At 39.7% G+C, this 16,743-nt stretch overlaps 1 pseudogene; it reads left to right on the top strand.

Annotated features, from left to right (window-relative positions):
- The first annotated feature begins 9,785 nt into the window (after positions 1-9,785).
- LOC124254359 lies at positions 9,786-9,956 on the top strand (annotated as a pseudogene).
- Positions 9,957-16,743: the final 6,787 nt, after the last annotated feature.

Here is a 16,743-nt window from a genome sequence, read left to right as displayed (position 1 = left end):
GGGATTCAAACAAATTCTTTTCAAATAATTGAAAGGAAGCCGGGCTCAGTTTCAAAGATTGTACTCGGGGCTTCAACGTAGGCGTGCATCTACAGACAAATCTCTCTATGGTGTATAGATGCATGTAATATAACTTGACTATCTTACTGAGCTGTAAACGGAGACTTCACTACTTTCAGTACAGACTTTCTTGCATAAGCATTGAGTTGTAACACTACCACCATTAGGTGAGGTGAGGTGAAATTGGGTTTAACGTCGTGCTTACTACCACCATTAAGATGAATATAGACATAGTGAATTTTTACATTACTCATTTTTATTATGTACCTGTAAAAAGAAGTTGCATGTATCCATGATGTGGAACACAATTAATATGCTATTCTCCAGTTTATCTTGGGGGATCGGAATGATCCTCTAAATAACCAAGTGATAGCAAGAAATCGAGCGATTTTAAGAGTCGTTGCATTTCAATTACTTTTGCGGATAGTTAAACGTTTTCTTTATATGACGAGTAAGACTTATGTAACCTTACACAGAGCTATAGATTTATGGCACATATTCATCAGTCACGTTTGTTTCTAAAAGATCTGATGGACTTTGAATAATTGAATCAGCATCATGTCATAACGATCTTCTGATTGATGACTCTAACTACGTGAATGCGGCTTTAGGTCAGGTGTACCCAACTATGATAACGTAGGTATTGATGTGGAATACATATGGATGAATGTCAATAATATGCTATTGTTTAAATGGGAGATGTATGTATGTATGCAGGCAGTCGTTTTGTTTATAGGCTTTGGAGGCGCGGTTCGCGCAATTGACCCATGCAGCAGATGGAACTGAACATGTTTTCGCGAACACTTGGTATCGTCACTGATTTGGAGTTTTGCGTTCATATACTTTTCAGCGACATGTTGCCTTTGGCACGATGTGGAGGCGTTTTGTCTGATGATCGGGGCTAGAAATTATCTGGCCTTGACGTCATATGTTTAAGCATGCCTGGGCGTAGACTATTATTAAGGTCTCACCACAAAGAGAAATAAGTTCAATCAAAACATTTACAATTGGATGTGTACACCTGAGGCCTTGAGCACACAACATCTAAACCTGAGGGTTCGAATCCCTGTTCGCGCCTATCATCCAACACCATGCCGCTGTACCCGTGCTCGTGGGTTTCACCAGAGTGGTACACGAGGTGAGGCCTGCATCACCTCGGGCTTCCCTTCGGAAATAAACTGTCACGCCCTGACACAACTGGATTCATTTGCAAAGTGTTGTTAAACCCAACTCACTCAACCATTCACTCTGTCATGGAGTGGTATGTTCATTTGGTTCGATACCAACTTGTGGATGGCATGTATATTTTCTTCTGCGCCTGTCCTTCTGCGAGGATACGTAAGTCGCAAAACAATTCAAGTAAATTTAAACTTACTATGGTTTCTAACTGCATATATATGTTATTTTAATGTTATGGCTAGATTGTCAAAAATTGCTGACAGCTGAAGGGATGGTGTAAATCCAGCTAGGGTCGATGTAGGTATCAAAAGTTATATGTAAGTCCCCATGGCCCCTAGTATGGTGATCCACCTTCGGTTGTTGGCAATCTATAGCCTGTTTATATATTGTATTGGCATGTATAGTTAAAATGTTTTAGATTATATCACTTGTTTTACATTTATATCTGTGATATTCGAGTTGTTTTACTGTCCTTCGTTGACAGGTTTTTATACTTTACCTATAATAATCATTATTAATATATAACTTGATATAGTCACGATATGGCTGAAATACTGCCGATGTGACTTAAAATCGTAGCTCAATCACCATTCTTCTGTACCTAGCGGAGTCATCTTTCGAGCCCTGTCCCATACTAAAGTTCCTCACCCATTGTAAAGTTGTGGCATATAATGGGCCAGTCTCCCAATAAAGAACATACACACTTTGTCAATATCACGTTGACATTGGCCCTCCCGGGGAAAACGTTTGATGATCGCTTAGTACGTTAGGTGCAATGCTGAGGGGTAGAGTCGCTCATCAGAAATAAATGACATGCTCAAATATCAAAAAGCAAGTGTATAGCTTCCACACAACTTTAGCCAAGTACCGTTTCCAAACATTTATCATATATCATCAATATTCTAAATAAGTTTGGAAGTACCAATAAGCATAAGCTGACAATGGCCACATGTCGATATCAAACGTACTTGAAATGAAGGATAAAAGGTATAAAGCGTGAAAGTTGCCATCCTCTGTTTGGCATTGGAAGTTCCACGGGATGTACAGTCAGGGATGACAGTGAATACTGAACAGCAACATGTATGCTTACACATCCCTCTGTATCACAGATTAATTGACACCTGTCAGGTGGCTGTTGTCCACTACAGACGCGTCCATCGATTTCATGACTTCCACCAATCCCTTGTTCTTATGTATAATTTTGTAGATCATGCATAAAAGTGCTAAGACCTCTGAGTATATAGTCTAACAGACAACATCAATTGTCATTCGAGGTGTCAACACTGATTGGTAGATGAAAGTCTTTACTGACTGATATTTCATAAATTGAGAAACTACAGGTGTGAAAAGAATACAATATGAATTATTTGTATCATGGTATGTCAGAAGTACTAAGACTGACTGCCTGAGTTTGGTTTCACGCCGCTTTTAGCAATATTCCAGCAACATCACGGCGGGGGACACCAGAAATGGGCTTCACACAATGTACCCATGTGGGGATTCGAGCCCGGGTCTTCGGCGTGACGAGCCAACGCTTTAGCCACTAGGCTACCCCACCGCCCCCAGAAGTACTAAGAACCTTTAGCCATGGTTGCAGTATCTTGAAATTTGGTACATGAAAAGTTACTCAAATGTTTAGTGGTATGGTGGGAGACCCACTCTGAAACAAGTCATAAAGTGACATTGGTGACTAAACACGTTGGATAAGACTTGAAGACTTGATCGACAGCCTAAGCAGATAAATTAGTGCATTGTTCTGCGCCAAGCCCTCCAAATCAGATAAAATACGAAATTAATATGCAAAGTAAATGTCCAGATTCTGTGCGTCCAGCCCTTTTCTTTGATTAACTAGCCATGAATAGTCCAGAGACACAATAGATTAGCTTTTCACATTACATTTTGACTGTTTGCTGAAAGTATATCAATCAGTCTATTGGGAGAATTGAGAGTAGCAAAACACTACTTGTCATTACATTTTCTTTCGAACCAGCATCTACACAATTATTTTCACTCACTACCTTCATCAAAGAAAACCTACTGCAGAGACGTTTGATATGGCGAAATATTTTCTTGTGTGCTATTCCCTATATGATCTAAGTGACCCACGCAATCATAGCCAGAGGTATCGTGTGTACGGCAGTAGTTTATTGACCAGAGACTCATCATGCAACCAGCGGCAGAGAGAGACACAACGCAGATCGAGATGGAGAGGATATGGGATTCCGTGGTAGGTCTAGGATTTGTCGGTAAACCTACAAGTATAAGTTACAGACACATGGTATTTGAAACAATTTGTCGTTAGCGCTCCCAAACGTTCAAATTACTCGAGTTCTTTGTCTCCAAGTTTAATTCCAGGTGGTCTATAATTCACAAGACCTTAAAAAACGTCGGTGCAAAAGTGTACCCAGTCTTGAATATCATCAGATAAAACAAATAAAACAAACCTATACTTGCATGTAGGAGATGTAAGAAGGACTGGTAGGATTGGACTCAAATGTGTTAAGCAGGTATAATGCGCAATCTTTTATTATCTTTGACTATGATGCAAGGCATTCTTTGCAGATTGCAGATCTCTATTTCTATAGTTAATTTAACCAAGGATGTCACACCGCATGAACCTGACGGACTTGTCCCTGTTGTGGCTTGTCCAAAGGGCAGGACTTGAGCAAATTGACATTACACATATAGGGGATATCCCGGAGTCAGATCTGCAGCTGTGGTCAGACGTTTAAGCAGGAGGCTAATTATGCCCCGTAAGCTATCGTTGGTTTCGTGGAGGCAAGATTGCCTGAGTGTTGTCTGCTAAAGAAGGTTTAATTAGCCACGTTCAGTTACATGAAGTTGGTGCAGTCGGTTTGTCTATTTGGTGCACAGTTACCTCCGAAATCAGGTCGCATGCGAGCTATGTCAGGGCAACATCGGGGCAGTGTCAGGGCAGACTCAGGGCTGTATCACAGTTTTGTCAGTTAAAGTGTGTAGTGTTTGCTTGAGGACATTACCTACAAAATATATTTAGGTGACTAGGAAATGCGGGAATCAGATATATAATTACGTTTTCGTAGGATTTTGTGCTTTTATTTTGTGCACCTATATTTTCTGGCATATATTGATGGTGTTGTTCTGTTAGACATGCCTGTCCATATTGTGAGCAAAGTTTAATTAATCTGCCGATATACAAGAACAGTTGGGATATGAAGCAATCACATATTCACCAACCTAGCTTTTGGAGTATGAATAACATAAGCTATTTTGACTGATCAAAATACTGATGTTATATATAACCTACGAAAAACAAATTCATGAATCAGTAAAATAAATCCATGGAACCACGTCTTGTGCGTTATACTGTTTGCATGTCTGATAGTCCATTCTCTCTGACTGTTCAAACATTTCAAGAAGCAAATCCAGTCTGACGTGCATAAATATTTCATATACTGGAGCACAAATTGTGAAATTGTGCAGGAAACTCCACATATGTCCATGGAAAGCATCACCAGCCTAACAAAGCTAAATGACACACTACGGTCACTGCTCTCTGACACAAACACACTAAAGTGGGTTCAGCTATTACCACAGAGCATGACGTGCTGTTCTCGAGGATCAATACGGAACGCCGGAATCATGATCTGGTCGCACGTCAAAAGAAGACCTCGGTTCGGTTTCACCATGAAGGTAGCATCTCTCAAAGGCAAAAACATAGTTCAAACATCAACGTTACGACTGATCTGAAACTACAATGCAATACCTTATTTATTTTATATTTCAGATGGTGACATGAAGAAATAAGTTTTAATTGTCCATAATACTACCTTTACGTTCGATCGCATGTTTCAGATGATTTAACCAGACAAATGAGATGATTTATTCTCTGAATTGTTATCTTATATTACAATGGGCTAATCATCTTTCATGTTGAAGGTCACGATGCTAATTCACATACCTTGAATCATCTTGTATAGACTCATCACGGTTAAAGAAATAAGTGCAGTGAACATAATTTTAAATGCAGACTGTAACCTCAATAGGCTCCGCCAAGGTCTCATGGCGGTGGGTTGCATGTATTGGACTCATAATTACGCACTCAATCACTGAAAAATATGATAAACATTGTAATATCTTCCATGTTGTCCGAAATAAGTGCATTGCATGACATTCAATATAGTCAAGATTATTTGAATTTCATTCAGTAAATAGAATACATAGTACCTTTCAAATCATCTAGAATTCAAGATTAGCACGGTTGTGGAAAGTAACATGAATATGTCGTCATAACAGCTTTGAGTTGACTATATATCTGTATGTGCATATTAGGGAGCAACTTAAACATTTCAACAAGCAGAAAAATAAGAGATGCCTTTTGGCCATGAACTAAATACGTTGTTCTCCTGAAATTTCTTTTGAAAATATTCCAGCACACAAGACAAGATTATATAATTCTTGTTCACGGAGTAAAGTAGGCTAAACAGGAGTTGAACATCCAATGCCAAATATCACATGACAGGAGATGCATCATTACCTTGTCAAATATAGCAAATGAGATGGTATTTCAAATCTTCCGGCTTCAACCAACCCACACAAATATCTTTATCATGACTACATTTGTAGCTTCTTCATGAGGCGTACTACATGAAATTTGTATTCTATTGGTGATTCAGACCGTTTGTGGAAAATATCATATGCATCTGTCAAATATGTAAAGATATTCTATATGTCATTGTCATGTACTGACTAATGTTAAAGAATGAGAACTAGGCCTCATTCTCGTTCTCATTCTTTAAACATCGAAACGGGAAGGTATCATAATATTCCTAGAAATCAAAGGGTTTGTAAACTCTGTTACAAAACAATTTTCAGTTTGTAGAAAGACTTACACGCATATCTATCTATCTATATACCCATCCGTCCATCCATGCACGCAGGCACGCACGCACGCGCACACACACACACACACACACACACACATTCATACATACATACATACAGACAGACAGACAGACAGACAGACAGAAAGGTAGCTAGATCTTTATTGGGGATAACTTGAAAAACAGATTGTGAGATTGTTTGTTAATTTACTGAAATCACACACACTGTGGGAAAGTATACCGTCTCTTTTACATTGTACATGTTCCCGAATGTAATTTTGTTTTGTCCTTCACCTTCGTTACAGAGTGCATGATTCTCAGACATTCACCTGTTTGTCGTGTGAGATTTTCTCATAAGAGATTTCATAAAAGGCGAGAAAACCTACTCGCACTGGACCACAGCCAAAGCGTCCAAGAAATAATGGATGAACTTTGTTATAGATGAGTGGCCTTCCATTTAAAGCACAGCGGGCTAATCGCTGATTTCGTTGACCATTTTATACATTGTTAAGGCTGTCCTCGAACCAGTAACCTCGTTAAGTGAAGGGCTACAGACATTATGGATTTATGGAAAACAGTCTGGATGAAAAAGACGGGACAATGATATGTTACGATTTTTTGTGTCACTTGCCGCATAATGTATTCTTTTGAACCTTTTCTTTCTAAAACATTAGTTGTTTAAACAGGATTTAGACTAAGGAATTAAGACGTATTTTACATGTTCCATTCATAACTGATTTGAACGGCAAGAAAGATCGATGTTCCTGCTAGCAGTACTACGAAACTACGGGACTCCATATTCCATATTCATAATAAAATATTTGTAAAAATCTGTGGCAATTGTAGTATTCCGACTGTATTATGAGCAGGGCTTCGTGAATCCCATGTATCAAATATTGATGGCGATCGTCACCTGCTCCATCTGTGGCACGGTCACACACACATGCAAAGGCAAGCCAATTGTCCATCTGAATAAACATTGGAACATTCGGTACAAGTCACTTGGAATGGCATCGGAGATTATTTGTCCCTGATGCATAAAAGTTGAAAATGTGCTGGTAAATTAATTGCTGAACGACCAAAAGTGGAGTTGCCCGACTAACGAGATCGAATATAGGATGTCGCAATTAACATACGTCGTGGAATAGCTTCAGTCATGGCAACACTTGTCTGAAACATAACAACATTCAAAGTACCACACGACTAACAATATAAGACTCTACATGTGACTGTGCTTGAACTTTAACTCGTATAGGTAGCCTACAGTTTGTTTTCAGTTTTGTTTTTGAATAACCAGCATCGGATTTGGTTTTCAATAGGTGGTCTAATTATCAACAACAACAACAACAGCATGAAATACACTTGAAACAAAAAACTCATAAATAAACGACATGAATATCGACATGAAAAGGAGTTGAGTTATTCGGTATTTTTAGATGAAAAACGGGATAAACAGGTCGCTTATGAGCCCCAGTAGTAAAGGTCTGCAGTCGTAGGTGAACATAGCATCTTATGGAAATCTAGGTTACTCTTAGGATATCAGTGCTAAAAGTACACTAATGGACATTGACATATCAATAAAAGCAATTTATTTCTTGTCCTTGGGACTATGTGCTGTACATTAGATACATTTCTTCACACGTGATTGCTCTTGAGGACACATTGTAAAGGTACATTTTGGAACGCCTATCAAATTTACAGAAACGTGTCCCCAGAGAGTCTTAATGAAGCCTTGTTTTGTAGCTGTAATCACTGCTGACATAAAGACTGCTTATGAGCATGTCACCGTCATTGCAACGGTCCCTGCCCACCAACGTCTGGACACACAATGGTCCTCCAAGTCAGCAATCACGTCGCTATTCAAAAACACACCTCTTTACAAACAACTCATGTGCGATTCTTTGACAATTGGTATTGGCTGTTACAATGAGTCTGAATTCTTCCACCAACATATCTGACACGAACGTGGTTCCAGTTATGATTATTGTTCCAAACGTATCAAAAAGGAGATCAATATATAACCACTGCTGCTGTCAGATACTTGATGATGTGAACATATGTCAACGCCAGTGTGAAGGACGTTCCAAGTGTTCTTTAATAAACACTGAGCCGAGAGGAATTAGGTGTCGAGTCTATACCTTTATCAGAACTTTCAAGCTATGATTGAAGAAAAACGGTAAATACCATCTGCATTCTGGAGACAATAGTCAGTCTAGACGTATTAGTGTCCCTGTTATACTGTGTTGTCATGGTAATCTTTAACTGCCAGATATCCATATATCATAAATCATAGTTAGCAGATAACCAAGAAAGTGATAGAACTGGGACCACAGTTTTTGGCTGAGCTGGTGACCTTTGATTGACTTCAATCTGGCTTCATCCACTTTATACACTGTAACCACCCGTTCAACTTAGAGTGACATATGTTTTGCCATGAATTAATCATATAACCAGCTATCCTTCCACAGATCGGCGGTATTTCTCCCTTGAGCAATCAATCCGATATTATCCAATTATTTCAAATGCAATTTCCCAAAGGCCATCATCCTCTGAAAACCGAATAATCGCCATTTTTACAATAGACGTTTATGCAAGACAAGGCTTGTACATGTACAGGCAATTGCTCGGAGACACATACCCTCCCTTTACCAATCACCGTGGAGATTCTGTTGGCATTACCTGTAGAAACGCTCACAGAATGAACAAACATCTCTTTACCATTTCTCAGGAAATTGGTTTACATGACAATTACCGTCACAGCGGGATATGATGGCAACATGCCTCGAAAGGGGCTATTGAGCTCTTCCAATACGCCCCCATTTGAACATTTTTGTCAGAGGTAGGTGACGGCGATGTAACCTCCTACGCATCATGTCTGCCACATAAACCTAACAGCAGACTTCACATATCAAATCAGCCCAGGGCGTTTGCTCTATTTAATGATTCACCACATGGTACTGTTAAACAAAGTCACTACCTGTATATTCATAGTTTGCAATCCAGCTAAATATTCATTACTTTCAGTGTTCCGGATGTTAAACAACCGTTAATGCTGACTGTAGAAACCAGAGACTTCACTCTAAATGTCATGTTTTAAATCGTGGATTGCTTGTTGGTTGTCAAAACGAAATCAATGCCCGTTCCAATTAAAAGGTTTTTGACCACATTGATTTTAGTTTATCCCGTCACGTAACGCCAATGAAGCAAATTCCCTTATAAGTCGAAATGGAAATAGTTATTCTTCAAAAGACGTCGTTTTTCCTCTATATCCTTGAGGACAAAAGCCCATGTTAAGACTAATTCCACACGGAAAGGAAATTACAATTTAAAACAAATTCCCCTGATGTTTATTGCTAGGAAAGAAAACGTGTTCGTTACCAGTTTCAAGGCATGCTGTACAAGACCATCTATTTCTGATGAATTGTCAAGGATTACATGGCTTTATAAGACTGGCTGTCCACCAACTGCCCGCTGCCAGTAACCCCTTCCATGGCTTCTGGAGACACGAAGTTCTGTAGACTACGGCTGTTTCTTATGTCCGAATATGGATTGGAACGATACGACATATCTTGTTTTGTTTACATATGTTGTTGGGTTTTCAGCGAATACATCACCCATGCGTACGTAAATTGTATCTATACAACTGCCTGCAATCTTGTTTATTCATCAACGGGCATCCCCATCATGTTATACTTAAGGGATCATTTCTATAGTATGCATCGCCATGACTTCAGGTAAAACTGACAGTCTACCAAACCACGAGGACGATAGAATGTTCCAAATAAATGTTTTTCGCAGTTATAATTTTACAGGACCCTTGTCCTGTTTGTGACACCTTTGTACTTTCTGCTTGGAAATCACTTAGGAAAAGGGTTAATTGCAACATCTCGAGCAACACTCATCATCAGAAAGATAAACGTTTCAGAAGCAGTTTAGCTACAACTGTATTCGACACCTGAGGCGTGAGACATGATCGAGATACCAAACCTATGGAAGCGTACTAGGGCCACAATTTAAAATTGTGTGATCTACGAAGGGGTGACTTTTTGTTTTGTAGAAGATATTTTCATCTCCATATATTCTAATCGTGTGTATTGTTTAAACAAACGTAAGATATAGTTTATGTATGTATTATTCACAACTGAACTCATTTCAAAAGTAGCGGGAATGCCAAACAAAACTCAAATAAGCTCATCAAACACATTGAAATGAAGACTTGCTTTATTGAACATGCGGATTTGAATGTTCTGATGAAAACTGGTCATCATTAAATAAATCGAGGAGTTATATAAAATAGACCCAGAACTATTGTCGCTTGGTCGAGAAATTATATTTCCAAAATCAATACTTGATAAAAGTTTAATCTTTTCCTTAGTATATAATAATATCGTCTTCTTTGCACTTCGGACGTGCAAAATGCAGCAAAAAAATGCCAGGACATAGACACCAATATGAGCTATCATAAGATAGACAGATATATTGCACCATAGAAAATTAGACAACTAGACTTCTTTTTTATTGTATCGATGTTCCCACATCTCTACATTAGAAGAATGAACCAGTCACATTTATCAAATTAAACCCCTGCGGTTACATACCCTCAGGGCCTCAAGCGTAAAAAGAACCGATCAATCGGTTTGAACCATCTTAAAACATATCTTTGAAATCCCTTAAAGATTAATCGATTGTTACATAAGTGTAGCGTCTTGACATCCTTCAACGAAACTATCTGCGACCAACATAAGTCAGTGTTAAGGTAATTGAAGGATAAGGAATGGGGCCCCATGGCGCTGTCACTTTTGTGCAAACCATTGTAAATCTTTTGAAAAAGTGATAAAAAAACAAACTCACTTTGCATCGGTGAAGTATTTTCTTTCCAGCTGCATTGGGTTCAGATATCAGATGACGCACTTAGCTCTCTTTATATAAATAACAACGTCTATACATCTTCCAAGACTATCTGATTCCGACCATATCATGAGCAGGTTTATGAGTCACTCGCAAATAATGATGATACCAGGTGTTCTCTAAAAGGTGAGCGTGTCCTGTGGCACATGTTGCATCAGTCACAAAAACATGCGAAGGCAAGTCAATTGCCTGACACTGAAAAGACACAGGAATCTATAGTACAAGTCCAAAACGCGAACTGCATTGGCCTTCATTTCAGTCACTGGTGCGTTCAGTTCGAAAATGTCCTCCACGATCAGAATATTTCAGACACTTGTACCGAGGCCCTGAATTCAACCTTATTAAAACAACTTTTGAGCAAGAACTGCGTGAAGCTTTTAAAAATATTCATAGCAGAGCATGCTTAATTGTACCTAAAAAGTTGTAAATGGTGCTGCAGCTTTTGGGATATTGATCGGCCTAAACAGAAAGATGAAGTCATTGTTAAATCTTGTGAAGGGCTTCTCGTCTTTCGGAATCGTTGTACAGATAATATGTTTAATTTCTGGTTCATATCAATTAAAAGTAAATTGACCCTAACTTGAAAATATCAGTTGAAGCGTAAAGTAAACTTCGCGACCAAAGTACCCTGCTTTTGATTTTACCAATCCGACCAGAAATACCGATTCATATGTATGAGGAAGCAAGAACAAGTGACAACTGGTGCCACCTGGTTGGCTATTTCTTGCTTGATTTGACTCTAAATTTTACACAGATTTCATGAAATAGGAAGTCCAGCTTTTCAAACATTGCGAATTCAGAAAGGTAGTAGAGGCCAGAGATCGTTGTGCTATAACTATATGCTACAAACGAGGCCGCAACACCGTGACACACCGAAAACAGAATCAGAATTGCCATTCATTGAGAATACAAAACATCAGACAAGTTATACAAGCCATATGTGTTCTTTTTCTTTGTAGTCACATTGAATATGGCGTATGCTTTATAATACACGCCTTTCATTTGCCTGGGCTGTCCCTTTACAAGACGCCTTTACATAGAACACTGTAAAATATTTCAGAAAGGAACATTGACAAATATACAACTCAAAGATTGCAAGGTATGGTAATGTCATTAAATAAAGATTGAAATATCCCGCTAGGCGTACCCCAGTTTTATGATCAACCTTCGTTTGGATGTATCGTGACAGACCTGTTTCTCAACAATATCAGAAAGCACAAGCACATCTGCTACTGTGGATTGCAACATATGAAAGCACTGTCCTCTCAGCGTCAGCGATGTCATTTGAATCCGTGAAGATCCGGGATAGAGTTGTCCTTCAGTAACCCATGCTTGTCAGGAGAGACGACTAATGGGATCGGGTGGTCAGACTTGCTGTCTTGGATGTTATCTCGTTTCCCAATTGCGTAGAACGATGTTCATCACTGGATTGTCTGGTCCAGGCTCGATTGTTTACAGACCGCCGCCATAAAGCTGGACTATTGCTGATTGCGGCGAACGAACCAACGATGCCATTTGATCACCAGTTAATAAGCCAGATGCAGAGATCAGGCATGCTTAAAACTGGTCAACACAACGTCCTGTTGCCAACATCTTAGGCGTAAGCCAAAGTGTGATCACCAGGGCATGGAATCGATACCAGACATATGTATCTGCAACGAACCGACATGCAGGTGGTTAGCTACGTTCAATCTCACGGCCGGGAGACAGGTTCGCTCACTGCGACCACACTCAGAAATGACCATGGAACGCCAGGGGCATTAACGTTTCTACTCAGCGTGTAATTGCCTCCGTAAGGCTGGTCCCGGCAAGGAAGGGCATGCATGTGTATTGACTCAACATCACAGACAGACACGTTCGGATTGGGCTGAAGATCTCGCTAGTTGGGCGAGACCAGAAGTAGAGGTTAATCGAGGTACTGTCTAGACTTCACAGTTCACTGTTTCAAGTATGTCGTTGGCAAAGAGCATGATTTCAGGATTCAAATGTAGCCGAACATAAGCGCTATGGAGGGGGCTCAATCACGACTTAGGGTGGATCAGCAGAGGTGGAAAAAGATCTCCATATCCAACAGCAGGGAACAATGACAGTTGTGCGCTACAGGCATGACATTCTGGATGTGCACTTGAGACCGTCTGTTGTTGCATTCGGGTTGGAAGCTATCCTCGTGGTCGATGTACCAAATATCTCATTGTGTCAGAATCGTCCATATTCAGTGCAGGACATTGTGCCAACACGACCACTAAACGTCCACCGTATCGAACACAGTTGAAACTAACTTCAGATCGCAGGGCACCATTGTTCCAACACGACCACTAAACGTCCACCGTATCGAACACAGTTGAAACTAACTTCAGATCGCAAGTGCACAACGCCCATCCCTTCCGACGACTATAGGAACAAACACAAGCATGATTGTGATAGGCTGTCGATCAAACTGCACTGGGACAATTAATAAGTTTTCGTGGGGTTTTAAGTTCAATTCTGGCCAGATGCTCTCTTGTTGCGGGTAATTCGACTGATTATTAATCATATGTGTGTTGACACTGAGGAACACATGTGTGTTGGCACTGAGGTACATATGTGTGTTGATATTGAGGTATATGACGAGGGACAATTGTTCAGTCATGTCGTCAATAAAATAATGCATTTAACAGACGCACCATATTACATTTTCAACTGATGACTCTCAGCACTTTGAGTAGTGTATAATACCGTCGGTCAACCGTTAAATGTCCCTAGTTTTTAGTCACTGTTCAGCATTATTTTCCTTTCAAAGACCCATACATGCTGACATTTAAGTTAAACCTTTCTTGACAAGAGAGTTGGCGTGAGATCATGTAGATCACATTTCGCTTGTTCAAATTACAGGGTATTTGAAAGAAACTCAAAAACGAAATTCAAGACTCCAGTATGTCTTCTGCTGTTGTTGGTCGAACAAATAATGTCAGCCTTAAACAGTTGAACTTTTGTAATTTTTTCTCAAATAAAAATCTGCACAAAGGACAACTGCATCTTTGTAAAATGTTTAACATCAATAGCCAGTATGGAGCTCTTGAAGTGAGTAAGTCCCCATGGTCCTTGGTATGGTGATCAACCTTCAGTTGCTGGTGATCTATAGCCCGTTCTTATATTGTACTGTTGTCTCTCATGATATATTTTTATGATAGCGTACTAGTTTTAAACTAAGAGCTGTGAATTTTAGTGCTTTTACTGTCCTTCGATGACATCGATCTACACAATGGGGATACGATGACATGTGTCAAGCAAGTCAGCCAGCCGAACCACCCGATCCCGTTAGTCGCCTCTTACGACAAGTATGGGTTGCTGAAGACCGATTTTAACATGGATCTTGACGGGTCCTCTGGTAACTGGAATACGCGAATAAACTTGAAACACCCGATCATGGGCCTCATGTCATATAAACACATCACTCGAACATTTCTTCAACGTGTACCTGACTTTTGAGTGAGTGAGTGAGTGAGTATGGCTTAACGCCGCTTTGAGCAATAATCCAGCAATATCACGGCGGGGGACACCAGAAATGGGCTTCACACATTGTACCCATGTGGGGAATCGAACACGGGTCTTCGGCGTGACAAGCCAACGCTTTAACCACTAGGCAACCGCACCGCCCCACCTGACTTTTGACTTTGTGGCTCGAAACATCCGAAATGTGAACAATACATCCCATATTCACCTCTCACGCAAGATGCGTGAGAAGATCCGGTTATCTTTCAATATTCTGCAGGAGACATTTCCCTTCGTTAGAAGGTGTCATTGACAGGATATCCACGCAGTCTCGATTTTGTTGATTTAACTTCATTCCATATAAGGCCGTAAACAGGAACTTCTTTCGTGACCATTGATTTCCTGATTTTCCTGTTCCAAAATAATGATAGGGACAAAAGATGTAATTTCAGCTGATAGATCAAGGAAACCGAACCATGTTGATTGTACAGGGAGGACACCAGTGGTGCGAATGACCGACTGTAGTTCCCAGTCGCGTTGGACTGAGTTGAGTGTTCTTTACAATTGTTTTGCCTACTAGCAGCTGTGCGCTTGAAATATCACTCCTTGACGAAATAAGATGTTGAACGTTTCAGGTGCCTTCTTTGCACGCACAGCAGCGGGGAACACTTCAGGAATGCATATGTTTTTTGTTTTTGGTTTTTTGTTAAACGCCACACTCAACTACATGGCGGCGGCCTATAAATAATCGAGTCTCGACCAGACAATCTGGTGATCAACACGATGAGCATCGATATGAAGACACGCATCAACCAAGTCCGACCACCCGATCCCGTTGGTCGCCTCTGACAAGCATGGGTTGTTGAAGACCAAATCTAACCTAGATCTGCACGGGTAAATGCGTATGCATAGAAATGTGAGCAATGCCCATGTTTGGGAATTCAATATATCCACTGTCTGATCTGTTAAATGAGCTAAAAAGTGTTTTATGTAATTTCAAATGCGTTTTGAACAGGGGTAATAATATAATATCACGCTCATTTCCGTACTTATCTCGACTTAAGTTAAATTCAGATAAGCTTGATTATCCTAAAAATGAATATCATTTGCCAACGATAATTGCCGCCAGGGAAAGCTTCAATAAATGAATTTGATTCTTCCATCTGATCATAATCTACACATCTGATTTCAAAATCATCAGAATAATATCCTCTAAGTCAATATCAGTACTGCTTATCGCTATGTTGATCTTGTCATCTGAATAGAAACAGAAAATTAAATCATTTCAGTTATTGTCCGTATACAAACAAGATCTGCAATCCGAGGATATCTGTTACAAAAGACAATGATTTTGCGAGCCCGAAAGGCTATTTTCCTCTAAGTAATCCTATGACAATTCCCAGTTGTTAACGAGTTCATCATCTTCAGTCTGTCCATCCTGCCGATCCCGTTGCCTCGTAACAAGTGTCTCCGAGCAAGACATGGGCTAGGGAAGATTACAGTGTAGGAGGTTCTTAACAGTCGGTGGAATACTCTCTTGAGAGCTGCTTGTATAAAAGTTATGGAATATATAGAGGGTCCATCAAGATCCGCCATTTTGAACTGAACACTATATAGTATCAATTTGGTGTCTACCGTTGGTTGGTTGGTTGGTTGTTTAACGCTGCACTCAGCAATATTCAAGCTGGAATATTGCTGAGTTCGGCGTTAAACAACAAACCAACCAACCATTCCGGCCTCGTTTGCATGCTGCCATAGAATTCGCACATTTTACTGATCCAAATACAATTCACTCACCTTAAGCTATAAGGATTTATTTATGTTGTACTATTAAATCATACCACGACCTCACCGAGACCGTATTGGATAAGCCTGTCAACCAAAACCCCAAACCACCACTGACAGTAATATACTGATTCAATCCACATTGATTACTTGTAATAGGATAACTTGTAGATCCGTAACCTTAAGCAAGAACAATGGCATCTTGACATAGTAAAATTTTCAACATGTCAACAAAATGTAACCTGCTTAATGGTTGTGAACGCTAACAATGTTGTTGTTACGATTACAGTGTGTATTTTTCCTTTTGAAAAAGACATTTGATAAATATCGACTTTTGTACTTCACATCGTCAATACGAATATCAAGCAAATATTTGTGAATTCATACTTTAATTCACATTCGGCTTTCAGACAACGTGGGTTTCCACGTCAATAATAAGTTTGGATTGAGCAATATTATATACTTCAATAAAAAAAAG

Source organism: Haliotis rubra, unplaced genomic scaffold (genome assembly GCF_003918875.1).
Source record: "Haliotis rubra isolate DU_JTF1 unplaced genomic scaffold, ASM391887v1 Scf571, whole genome shotgun sequence".
NCBI lineage: Eukaryota > Metazoa > Mollusca > Gastropoda > Lepetellida > Haliotidae > Haliotis > Haliotis rubra.
The sequence above is the reverse complement of the archived record's forward strand: the minus strand, read 5'-3'. Positions and strand labels throughout refer to the sequence as shown.